This window comes from Euleptes europaea, chromosome 10, assembly GCF_029931775.1.
Source record: "Euleptes europaea isolate rEulEur1 chromosome 10, rEulEur1.hap1, whole genome shotgun sequence".
Lineage (NCBI taxonomy): Eukaryota > Metazoa > Chordata > Lepidosauria > Squamata > Sphaerodactylidae > Euleptes > Euleptes europaea.
The window spans coordinates 60,726,454-60,740,380 of NC_079321.1; the positions used below are offsets into that span (position 1 = coordinate 60,726,454).

Sequence of the window (13,927 nt, forward strand, 5' to 3'; positions counted from 1 at the left end):
AGTTGTGGCATCTTGGAACATGGGTTGTCTGGCAACATCAGATTTTCATTTCTGATATACGTGCCTGCATTGGCTGAAGATAAATATCAGTATATTAAACAGGGCCTGCATTTGTGACTTTGGAAAGCATTTTATTGAGTAAGTGAAAAAAGATGTCTGATAATTTCTGAATAAAAACAGATTTCCTTCTGCTTGCAGGATATTTTATTTTACCACTGTTTCAGGACTCTTTGGCCATTTATGCAGAGTCAATTTTGATGCTCGCTCAAAGCTCTTTTTAAATATGCAACTTTCAAAATGCCTATTCATGGTCCCGACACAAAAAAAGAAATTCCACCCACCCCACACTTGCCTGCTTTTTTTTCATTTGCATAGCCATTAGCATGTGCATAGCTAACGCACCACTGTTGTTTTGCATGGTTCCCTCTGGTTATTCTTCGCAGCAGCGGTGGAGCAAACACAAAAGGTCGCATTAAGTGGGCTCTTTTGTAATGCGAAGCAGGTCTGCACTGGCTTCGCTGTCACTTCCGGAATGATGGTTCAACATGCAAAATTCAAAAAAATCTGTGGGGCAATTCAGCCTAGAATGTGCTGCTAATTACCATGCAAAAATGGCCTTAGGAAAGGTTTAGCAAAGAGAAGAACTTGACTTTGGCAGATGAGATTGTGAATCCAAACAATGAATAATAAGAAAAAGTATGTTATCCTTCCCTGTACCTTAGGAATGTAGAGGGCGTTATTTTATAGTAGCTCACTATATTCTGAAGTAAGGATCTACGTTATGGCCACCCCATGGAAATTACCTAGTAGTATTAGGTAACAGCTGTTAACATGCAGTAAACTGTTTGTGTGCCTGACCTTGCAGATTAGGTAATTTTGTGGGCTTGACCTTGTGTGCTTGACCTTGCAGATTAGGCAATTTTTATGACAACATCAATTTTTATCACACCTTGCTGTTTGTGTGCTTGACCTTGCAGATTAGGCATTTTTTTAAATCACAACATCACAAGTGTTCTCTATTTGGTAGAAATGGCCCAATCTCAGTGAACATTGTGGTTTCGGGTCCTTGCTTGGTTTTCCATAACAGTCACACAAATCTGGGATTCTTCCGCATTATGAAAAACATCACCTGAAAAACCTGTGTAGTTTTTTCATGTCCGGTGCTTACCATCATCAGCAACAGGCATCTGGGAGCCAGCACAGTGTAGTGGTTAAGAGCGGTGGTTTGGAGCAGTGGACTCTGATCTGGAGAACCAGGTTTGATTCCCCACTCCACATGAGCGGCGGAGGCTAATCTGGTGAACTGGATTTGTTTCCCAACTCCTGCACATGAAGCCGGCTGGGTGACCTTGGGCTAGTTACACTCTTTCAGCCCCACCTACCTCACAGGGTCTCTGTTGTGAGGAGGGGAAGGGAAAGTGATTGTAAGCCGGTTTGATTCTTCCTTAAGTGGTAGAGAAAGTCGGCATATAAAAACCAACTCTTCTTCTGTGAACTACTGTAGAAAAGGCTATTTCTCCGGTAGTCATTTGCCTGGCCTCAAGCTATACTGAGTCTCTGAGGAACACTTCCTGGAATCTGTGAACTAAATAAGAATAGGCACAGGGCCCAGCAGAGCTGCCATTCTAACACGCTCATTCTTCTCTCCCTGCTTCATGGGAGCCGAGCTTTCCCCACCCCTCTGCATGCAGAATGCCTGGGGGCACCTTTTACAGGGGCCCATAGAATTGGACCCCTTGGTCCGTTTTGCTTGAAACTTTGTTAGTCTTTAGTGAACAGGTAGTGCTAGCTCCCTGGCCATTTTTATCACATTTGGTTGAGAAACAGCCACTCCAGCCCTGCCAAAAAAGACTCCTCATAGACAATAATAGCAGAACTGCCATTCTCATTCCTTCCCTCATTCTTCTTATTTGTGAAAGCAAACAAATAACGGACCTCCACAAAGAACAGTGGCAAACTCAGAATTTTCAGTGGAAACATTTTTTTTTTTGTCAGTCACTGTAAGAGTAAGAAAATGAGATAAAGGCTGGCACTGTCCCATCCTCCGCCCCCATGGGACTCAGTGGAGAGAAATATGCCTGATGTCTGTGAAATCTAAACCCAGTTTTCAATCTGCTTGAAACTTGGTGTGTCTTTAGATTAGAGGGAGGTATATGTTCTACGCAAATTTGGTGCCATTGTCTTTAAAAACCTCTGCCCCATACGCTCAGATTGGTTCTCCACTGAACCGGAAAAATTACATGGATTAGAATGCTGAAACGGTAATATCCTACCTGAAACTCAGCATCACAGTAAAAATCACACACCCAAATTCCCAGATTCAAAATGATAGCAATTTTTTTCTCAGAACACACCCGTAGATGCTATTCATGAACAGCTCAGGATAAGGTAACAACTAGTCATGCTGCGTACCTATTCTCTCTAGTATTAGAAGAGCATGCCTATTATATTAGGTGCTGTGGAACACAGGCAGGATGGTGCTGCTGCACTCGTCTTGTTTGTGGCTTCCTGGAGGCCACTGTGTGAACAGACTGCTGGACTTGATGGGCCTGGGTCTGATCCAGCAGGGTCGTTCTTATGTTCTAACTGCCACACAGAATTAAAAATGTCTCGTGTGATAAGTAAACCAGTTCTAAAGAAGGACTGGGAACCAAATGGGCTAAGATTCCTAAAGGAATATAGGCTATACAATTGCAGAGGTATAAGCATTATTGATCATACTATGGTTGTCCATTGGACAAGAAAAAAGAGTATTTTGGAACAAGCCAAAAGAAACAGAAGGCAGAAAAAACACCTTTATTGGAAAAAGACACCACTCTCTTCTTTTAGGCAAAATAATGAAAAATAGAAACAAGTTAACCCTAAAATCATAGAAAGACCGCATACAAGAAAAATCAGCTCTCCTAACATTTCTCTAGCATGGCTGAATAAATGAGCTTTAAAACTGATCAAATTTCAAATAACTTTGTTAGAATGCTTTAAAAGCTTAGAACCCCCCCCACACACACACCGAGAGAAAGACGTCACCTACATTCCGTTCACAGAAACCTGAGTAACTCTTCTGTGTGAGACTTTTTTATAGATAAAAGGACATCAACTATCTTAGAAAAATCATTATAATTTTATCGTAATGATTCTACAGATAAATTATTGGTTCTCAATATAATTCTATGAAATCATCCACAGGTGTGCTGAAATTATATCTGATAATGATCATTAACTGCTCGTGCGAGATTAAAAAGGCTATATTTAGCTCTTTAGTAATAATTAAAAGACAATAATTCTTTTTTTCCAGCTTCATTAATTGGCTGTCAAAGATAAAAGGTCCTGTACTTCTGACCAGCTGGTGAACTCTCTACAAAATGTGTTAAAAGTACATAAAAATATACATGTAACATGTAATATGATGACACTCTAGGGTTGCCAGTTCTGGGTTGGGAAATACCTGGAGATTTTGGGGGTGGAGCCTGAGGAGGGTGGGCTTTGATGAGGCGAGATACTTCAATAGGGTGTAATTCCATAGAATTCACCTTCCAAAGTGACCATTTTGTCCAGGTGAACTGATCTCTGTTGCCTGGAGATCCGCTGTAATAGCGGGAGATCTCCAGCCACCATCTGGAGGTTGGCAACCCTAAGATACTCCCTTCTCTCCTTCCCACTCATCAACAAACGTATCTCTTTTCTGTCCCCCTTCAGCTATATTTATTTACACCATTTATATCCTGCCTTTTTCCACAATAGAGTCCTAAAACAGCTTACATCATTCTTATCTCCATTCTATCCTCCACAACCCTGTGAGGTGTAGGTTAGGCTGAAAGTGTGTGACTGACCTCAGGTTATTCAGTGAGCTTCCACAGCAGTGTGGGGATTCAAACCTGAGTCTTCCAAATCCTAGTCTGAAACTCTAAGCACCCCACCACATGGGCTTTTGTGGGGTGGCTGCTGTTGAACAGTAACAAGCAGCAGGGCCTGGGGAAATCATGCAAGTTGCCCGGGGGTTGCTCGGGGCCATGGCCCCAGTGAGCTTGACAGTACTGTTGGGACTGCTTAGCAATGGCCTCTGAATTCATTCATTTCTTAAAGCTACAGCCACTCTATTTTTCTGCACAACAAGGGCTTTACTTGAGTTTGTAGATAGAGCTGCCTTGTCTATCCATAGCCCCAGTCACCAGATTTAATTATCCACAGATGGGGGCACTTGAGAATTAGATATATTGATACTCATTTTGGGAGGAACAGGGACTAGTGTCATCTCTTTCTATGTTAAATTAATCTTATGTTAAATTGTGGTTAGTGCTCTGAGGTAATCTGGAAGCTATATGGAAGCAGCAACTCTATGAGCTCCCACCCTTTGAAAGAGGAAGGAAGCCAATTCTGACCCTTTCCCTTAAGGAAAAGAATACCTCCATTCATTCCTAGAAAACGGAGAGAGTTTTGTTTTCATGTTAGCTTGATGGGCCAAGGAAGAGCCTGTATTCTGTCCTAACTAGGGCTGTTGAAAAAAAAAATTCGGTATAGTTCGGCTTTGGCAAAATTCAGCCCGTTTTTATTCGGGCCGTGCCGAAGTCCGAACTTCCCCGCTTCGGATCCCCGGAAATTCGGGGGGATCCGGAGTTCGGGGGAAAATTCGGCCCCCCGCTCGCCTTCAGGGGGATTCCCTGAAGGCGCGCAGGGGCCCTTTAAACAGATCTGCGCCTCCCAGCTGGAGAGGTGCGGGGTGCCCTTTAAACAGATCTGCGCCTCCCAGCCGGGAGGTGCAGATCTGTTAAAAGGGCACCCCGCGCGTCTCCAGGGAAGCTCCCTGAAGGCGCGTGGGGTGGGGGAAAGGGCCTGAATCGGCCGAATTTATTCGGGAATATCCCGAACCCGGCCTATTCGTCTCCCCGGTTCCCCCCCTTTTGAGTTCGGTTCGTCCGAACCAGAAAAACCGCCGAATTGAGAGAAATTCAGCTGTTTTTCTGTTCGGGCCGAACCGAATCAACAGCCCTAGTCCTAACAAGAAGACCTTCTGGAGTACCTGAGCAGATCTGTAGGGGTTCCGGGACCCTACTTTGAGAAACAAAGCAAAACAATGTCATTCAAGCCTTCCTAGGGCATGAAAAGAAAAATGAAAATGAGGAAGAGACAGGGGTTTAATACTACCTTTAAAAACTTACACTGAAGTTGTGCGTTCATAAAGTTACCAGAATAGGCCACTTCCCTTCACTCCCTTTGTATGCTGAGAACTTTGATACAGACATGACAGGTAGGAAAATCTGCCATGCTTTAATTTTCACAATCACATGCAGGGTGAGTCCATGCAGGGTGAACCATGATGTTCCCTAGTGAGGTTCATCTGATGTATAGTACCATTCTGTACTATTTGTATCTGCACAGTGGCTAGATACTGAAGACGCACAGAGATGCTTAAGTAGTAAGTTTCAATGTAATTTTTTTAACTATGTACTTTTTAACAGTGATGGTGACAGACAAGTAGTAGGTTGGCAGTTGTGAGAAAGCAGTGTAATTAAGCAAGTTGGATGTATCCAGATTCATTTGGATGCATTTGAGTAGCTCTCCAAATAATCTGTTTCTTGCTTGCAATATTCAAGCAGGACATAAGTTGAACTGGCAGGTGACTCAGTGTATAACTGATAGCAAATCCAGGTACAGATAAGATCCAGTTAACTGAACTTTTTGGAGAAACATGGCAGAAGAGAACTCTGGGATATTACTAGTCCTCTAACATCATCCCTGAATGTAATTAGTGCAGAATATGTTTTCTGGACAATTTAAAAAGTTGTGAACTGTGCAGAAATAAGGTAGACAGAATACAGTTCAGAGTATATTACCATTCTTATGTGGCTTCCCTCTCCCCAAACTGATATAATAGTTTAACTCAGAATAATGATTGAACAGTAAAACTTACTGCTACTGTATAATGCATGGTCCTATCTTGTTAGGAGGACAGGCCAGGTGATGTGACAGGACTTTCTAATCCATAATTGATTGTACGGAATTTCATCTGCAGTCAGAAGAAGAGTCAGTTGACAGAGAATGAAGTAGACAATTTGATATTAAGACTACTGCTGATATTGTATGAACTAATTGTACTGAAAACATTGAACTTTCTGATATGTAAGGTGTCTTCACTGAACAAAAAATAAACTTTTTCATTGTTTATACTGCCCACATATAGTGATACACAGCTTGAGCTTGATCCAATATGTCTACCTTTAAAGGGAATTATTGAGTTGTATCCCACTATATTGTTCTATTCTCATCACAGATTCCTTTAGCACAAGGTGCCTACCACAGGCCTAAGAGCATATTACATCAGTGAAAGGTGTTTTGCATGAAGGGAACACGTAAGCACCAACCCATTGTGTCATAACTTCCAGGTCTTCCTGGTGAAGGGAAGGTTCTGCCACTGAACATCGTTTTTGTGACCTGCTGCCTGTTTTAAGGGAAGACATTGCAGTGGAAACACTGGTTGCTGAAAATGGCTTCCCATTTCTTCCCACCCACCCCCACCCTTTTCCTCTGCTATACCTTATGGAGTTGCTGATTGCAGGGGGAATATGCAAACATCTACCCTGCTATATATTATGGGATTACTGATCGCAGGGGGATCATATGATATGACTCTGCTCATGTGATAATAGAACAGATATTATGTTTTACTAGACCTTATAAAGAAGAGGAAAGCAACATGACTCAGGGATACCCTTTTGGCAGTAGTCCTATGTCTACCATGACCTTTAGGTCTGTCATAAGTCTTCAGGTATCTACATGGCAGAACAAAAAAAAATGGACAAAAATGTTGTTTAAACTAGTAATGTTACATTAAATGTACCAGTGCCATTCATTTTAGACATTTGTTTCTTTGCATGAATGTTAATCACTGTACTCTGAGCCTTTGGGATAAAGCCAACTCTTTTACTGATTACTATGTTTTACTGCACAGGGAGATTTGAGAAATGACCCTTGGATGTTAGATAAGCCTTTACAAAAAACAATGTCTAAAGAAGACATCCAATCCTCATTAAACACAGTCTTGCTTCACTGTGCCTCACTTTTAATAGGGAGCTAAGAAAAACTGTGTGAAGGCAACTGTCTGTGGCTTTGAAGCAATATGCTACTGAGTTCACAGCAGTTAATGGAAAGCAGTGAGAAAGGGAGTAGCTAATAGAGCCAGATGCACATTTTATTTAATTCTTAAAGAGGACTAAATTGCATAATGTCCTCCCGAATTGGTTAGAGTAGTCCTTTGATAATAAACAGGCCATTTCATTTGTGCATACAGTCAGGCAACAAAGTATGATAACGTAAAAAAATATACACATTCATAACTGCAGTTTTGGACAATCCAGCAGAGTTCCACTTCAGTAAGTGGTATTGATTTATTAGAAGCAAAACTGCAGCCCTAAGCATTCACTGGAGTAAATTCAATTAATACCCTTGTGACTTTCTTTTGAACAGTATTTAATTTCTAGAAAGAGAGGTACTAGAGTTTAAGTTTTTCTGGAAGCACCTTACTTTTACTGGAAAGCCCTTTCTCCTAATCCCTCATATGCACGAACCTTTGTAGCCTCTCACCATTGAGGCATAGGCAGGTTGTGCTTGCTTATCTAGACTCCATTTGCTCACAGCATTAAAAACAGTTGTCAGAGTTGGGGTGTGATGACCCCTGACACAAAATTCCTTGAGTAAACCTATCTAATGTAATGCCTGTTCCCATATAACCTCCCTGAAGACTATAGCAACTGTAGAAGTCCTGATTTATATCCCTGTAATTACCAGGGATCCCCAGGTCCCACATGGAGGCTGGAGTCCCTACCTACCTTTCATATGGGAAATTGGTTGTTCCTCCCAAGACATCTTTGTACATTCATTACAATTGGCTTTTTTCAAAGGCTAATAGCAGCCTATTTCCCCAAGCTACTGATATGAACAGAATGAATTGATGGTTTTGTGTTTAACTTTTTATGAAACTAGTTAGGGTTGAGCAAAACAAAAAAAAAATCAGTAAATTTTGGGTTTGGGTTTAGTGGGCCTGATTTTTTTTTGTAAACCCAGAATAAGCCAAATACCCATATCAGTAAAGGGGTATTTCAGCTTTATTTCTGAGTCTATATGGATTTTTTCCCAAAGCTCCTGTATTTTTGGAGTTAGTCTACAAATTTCCAGGATGGCTGCAAGGGACTCTCCTTAGATAGTCACTGAAGTTTGGTGAATGTTGGGACAATGGGTACAATTTTATGGGCCTGCAAAGGGGTTGCCTTCATCCTCCAGGCATTTGCGAGCTGAGCTGTCCATTGGTTTTCAGGTTCAGAAATTCAGTGTCGCCGAGGACTGGTGGAAAGAGCCAATTGGCAGGCTGGCACCTCAAAGTCTGGGGGCTCCCTTTGAATCTAGGGCGCATAGCATGATGTCCATGCAAATTATCTTCCAAACTCAGGGAAATGGCTTAAATACCAGAAAAAGAAGGCATGGAAAACTTTCTTTTGGTGGCAGTCCTTTATTACAGTCACCAAAAATCTGACTAGGTGAGCCCCATCTTTTTAAGTCCAGATCAGCTTTGTCAGTTGGTCAGACCAAGTTGGCTCTGATTACACAATCCCTACCTCAAAAGGGCCTCAACTATGGGGCCCTAACAGGAACCAGTAAAAACAACAACCAAAAGATAGAATAATGGGAGAAAGCACAGAGCTGTGCATCTGAGCAAAGGCGAATGGCCAAACATGAAAAGGCCGAATAATTATTCGGCTTTTTCAGGAATCGGCTTTTTGGCTTCGGGGACATCCCCAGGTTTTGGCGTTCGGTAAAACCGAAACCCGAATATCGTTGAATAGGCTAATTTTGGGTTAATTTTCGATTCGGGTATATTGATATGCACAATCCTAAAACTAGCGTATCTGATGGCCAATACTGGCTTAGTTTCTCAGTTGGATTTTAAAAGCATCATATGTAAACTGAGCTTTTGTTGGGAAGGCTTCATCAATTTAATACAAGGTAGTTCCATGGGATTTTCAAATTCTTCAGCATGGACAATCTGCAAATGGGGTTAAAACAATTTATTTGTAGGAAGATAGCTTTACTTTTTATAAAACATACCTCTTTAGTTGGTTCCAGTCCTGTGGCTGATAGTGAAGTTCAGATGCCTAAACAGCAACATCAAGTTTTATGCTTTTAGATCAGCCTTCACTAGAAGAAGACTGAAATCAAAATAGATTTTAAAAAAAAACTGGAAAGGAATATGTAAACTAATTTTCCTAGAGGGGAGTTAACCATGCTGGCATCATCAATCCAAATATTTGGTTGTGCCTTTTTCTATTTTGTCTTCCTAGCAATTGAAAATTAATTTTGACTTCCTACCAATTTCTTGATTTCAAGGAAGTCGGTATATCAGTGTATAAAACAAAACCTGTCCCTCCTCCCAGTATGTGCAATTAACATATATTGAGAGAAGAAAATACCCCCCCCCCCAAAAAAAAACATTCATGGCAAGGCTTCAGGTGGGTAGGGTGAGAAATGACCCGAATATATGACATTGCTAATGGAACTGGATTGCATTAAAATCACAGCTCTTTTTTTTTTTTTGGACAACCCTCTATTAGCAGCAAGTGATTAAATGAATTAAGAGCTGTTGTTTGTTCATACTCTTCCTGAAACATGGAATGCTAAGAGATGTATATGGTATAATTATAGTCATCTATTCTCCTCATTGTCCTGCTCAGGAATGCAACTGTAATTCTGGCAGCCAGACTACGTAGTTGGCTTGCATTCCTTCCACTGCAGATGTCTAATTGCAGGCAACCATTTCATTTCAAATGGCTCATTTAAGTAGAAGCCATTTAGCATTGGTAACACAGAGATCTGCATCCATGATTATGCATTTAATTAGGGAACTTCAGGGTTATTTTGTTTTACCCTTTGTACTCTGAGTTTGTAAATTTTTCCCGGAGTTGTAAAAGTTAAGTATTCTCACAATCTACTTTCTGATTACTTTATAGGCTCTGGCATTTATACCCAGGCTTGGTAAGGTATCTATTCTTAGTCCTGGATTTATTACTGTTATGCTGTCTTTGTGTTCTTAGAGATACCTGACTATCTACTTCTGATTTATTTTTTCAATTTTCAATTGATTAATTTATACTGAGCAAATGGAACAAAAACATATTAATTACCTTAATGCTTAGGTGCCAGAGCGAAACCTGGAAATGAAATCTGCATGTGTTAATACTGAAACCATCTAAGGAAGTTAAAAGTCATCTATCTATGACTTTTTATCCTAACCTTTCCCGTAGGTTCATGGCGGTATACCCATGGTTGATGATTGTGCATCGTCCCCAATTTCTCCTCTTCCAGCAGTCTTCTGTGTCTCCGGAAATGTTAATTCCTGGGATTGCAGGACCCACTGAGAGTAATAGCCACATGGGTTGGAGGACTACAAAGGGGCGAAATGACTCCCCCTTTCCTCTTCTGTCAGTGCAGCTCCATTGTCAAAGAAGCAGGAAGCACAATTTCATTCCCTGACTGCATGACTGTTGCTCCATGCAGTCCTGAAAGCATGGGAACCAATTGTCATGTGGTCGGAAGGGTCTGATGGGAGGAGCAGGGAAGAGCTGTATAAGCAGATTGCTGGATCCAGCCCATGATTCTCCCGTCTTCCATTTCATCTTGGGGGGGGGGGGCACTCTGTAAATTAAGTTAGGCTGAGATTGAGTGGCTTTCTCAAGGTAACCTAGCCTTCTCAATCTTAATCCAGCACTCGAACCACTACACAAAAATGCTGATATCCCAATTTTTTTAAATGATCAAACTTGATCTGGACCCTATCTAAACCAGGCTATTTTTCCTGCATTATTTTGCTGCCTTTCCCATTTAACTCTCTTGCCTCAAGATATTCAAGGTCTTGTTTTGTGATTGTTGCATCCTCCCTTTTCAGCTCAGGTTCTCATTCTTCTATAAGAACACAATCCTGTGATTAGGTAGGAGTTGTTGAGTTAACATCTAGTAAAGTATATATTTTTTGTCATTTTCACCAACCTGACCTGCTTTACCATTGTTCTGAATACTAGGTTAAGGCTGGCATCTGTCTCTCTCTGTCTCTCTGTCTCTCTGTCTCTCTGTCTCTCTGTCTCTCTGTCTCTCTGTCTCTCTCTATCTCTCTATCTCTCTATCTCTCTATCTCTCTATCTATCTATCTATCTATCTATCTATCTATCTATCTATCTATCTATCTATCTAGTACTGCAATTGCAGGGAATTACTTCTAATGGTCTTTTCCCAAATAACTGAGGACTGATGGCTGGGAAATGCTGTGAGACAGCTGTGGGTGAGTGTGATGCAACACATTTCTCTCCTGTACAGTGACTCAGCTTTCCCTGGATAGGGAGAGTCCTCACCTTGTGCCCTAATTTATGGTATAGGAGAAATGATATATTTATGGTAATGACAGCAATGATGGTGGTTCATGTTGAAATGCTGATTGCATTTCTGATCTGACATTATGCACGGATATAACTCTGGGAAGAGCAGAAAAAAATGTATTATTTCTTTGACATAAAGCACTCAAAGCAACTTTATGAAAAATGGTTTGTGTGTGTGTACAAATATATGTACCAAAAATTCTGCAGCAAAATGACACACTCAAATATAGTAGGCGAAATAGGTAAAAACATAAAGATGGCAGAAAACCAGAGTAAAGCACACCTTAAATACCATGAAATATGTGAAAGAACAGGATGAACGTTGCCTTGTGACTAAACTATAACAAAGATTGTGCCAGATACCCATGTTAAGGAGGGAGTTCCAGCTTGGTGTAGTGGTTAAGACCGGTGGTTTGGAGCAGTGGACTCTGATCTGGAGAACTGGGTTTGATTCCCCACTCCTCCACATGAGCGGCGGAGGCTAATCTGGTGAACTGGATTTGTTTCCCAACTCCTGCACATGAAGCCGGCTGGGTGACCTTGGGCTAGTTACACTCTTTCAGCCCCACCTACCTCACAGGGTGTCTGTTACAAGGAGGGGAAGAGAAAGTAATTGTAATAAGCCAGTTTGCTTCTTAAGTGGTAGAGAAGATTGGCATATAAAAACCAACTCTTCTTCTTCTTCTTCTTCTTCTTCGAACTACTGTAGAAAAGGTTATTTCTCTGGTAGTCGTTTGCCTGGCCTCAACTATACTGAGTCTCTGAGGAACACTTTCTGGAATCTGTGAACTAAATAAGAATAGAACCACCAGACTTCAATGCCCACATCTATGCAGACAATCAATCTAGAAGGATACCTTATAGAATGGTATTGGAAGCCACGAACAGGTCAAGGAAAAGTAACCTAGTCATGTTAAGGAAAATAGCATATACTGAATTGTATCTTGGCTTATATTTAGGAGAAGTATTTTTCAAAGGGAAATTTTTTTTTGTCTAATGTTAATCCTTTAAGAAAAAGGGCAGGCACAACTGTCAGTTTTTCTGAGCTGGATTTCTTTGAACAGTACAACAGCTCCCCTGGGTATTTTAGCATGTGGTAGAGTATTTTACAATTGTGCTTTGTGGCTCAGAGAACCTTCTTGTGTTAGCTTTTCTGCTTGTGTTGAATTCCCTAAGGAGTGACTGCTAAAGGAATGCTACCTGCTCCTTCAATTGGAGCAAAGCTACTTTGTGGAGTTTTCTCTTTATTTATGTTTTGCTTTTGGCATTGAATCTGCCATTTTTAAATGTATTTGGATGATTATTCAGTGTTATATTGATGATCTAGTTGGAAATTTTCATAATTTTGATGCTTTTTCTCAAGCCCCGCTAATGAACAAGGTTAGCACATTGTTTTTTGTACTTTGGTAGATTTGAGAATGGACTCTCTTTGTAGCTGTCTACATTTTGATGCAGAGACCTTTATGACTTATTTTTCATTTTGGAAAATTACCATTGCAGTTACAGTCTAATGTAGTAAATCTGCCAGGAGGAGACATTTTACACTGAATCAAAGTTTCTGGGTTTGGCTGCCCATTTAGAGGTTGGCCAGAAGAGGTGCTGATTCAATGCCTTGTTCAGCATTCTGGCTCTCACCTCCTGGGATGCATGTGCCAGCCTTCAGATGGATTAAATCTGCCTCAGCTGCTTTAAAAAAGTGGAAGCTAAACGTCTATGGCTATAGATCACAGTGGGTCGCCGTGGACTCTTGCTTTTTTCTACTGCTACAGAGAGGCTAACACGATCTGAAGAAGTATCTAAAGAAGTGAGCTCATACCCTGCCAGAAATTTTGTTAGTCTTTAAGGTGCTACTGGACTCTTACTCTTTTTTACATCTATGGATATAGTTTCTGTACCTCTTATAGCACTAGTCTGTTTTTATCTCTTTCTTTTGTTGGCTATTTCCAGTGTCTTTCTGTTAGGTACCAATTATCTCATTAGGTAAAGTTGCTAGAAACTGAAACAGTGTAAAGACCAGGGATTAAGCCACTGATGCCAAACTGTAATTTCCCCGAGTCTGGACCAGAAATGCAACCATTGCACATGGAGAGGCATCATATTTTTATTCACTTTCAACAAAATTAATTCAATACTGATAAATGGCATCTTTCTCCCAAACAATGCTCTTATATGAGAGTGCCCTGCTAGGAAACATTTAAGGTGGCAGTTCCTGCAATAAGCAAATAAAAGCAACATAACTTCGCCTTGGTAATCTTTTGTTGATTGTCATGTACTGGAGAAGTGGGTATACAGCTTCTAATATGATGATGATAAGGAAAGGTAGATTGATACTCTGCTGTTGGTTCAATCAAAATACGTCATAGGAAGAGAAGCTTGTGCTTCCCTGGCAATTATCTTTGTCTGCTGTAGGAAACCTTCACCCATTGTTTTAAGCAATTCTCAAACTATCATTCAGAAGCAATTCTGTTCATGTAGTATATCTGCCCTGGATAAAGTAATCTGGTTTTAAGAAG

At 40.8% G+C, this 13,927-nt stretch overlaps 1 protein-coding gene across 3 annotated transcripts in view; it reads left to right on the plus strand.

The window, feature by feature from the left end:
- The window catches only part of GRIK2 (glutamate ionotropic receptor kainate type subunit 2), a 662,376-nt gene that overhangs the window by 283,576 nt on the left and 364,873 nt on the right, over positions 1-13,927 (plus strand). The window lies entirely within an intron of this gene.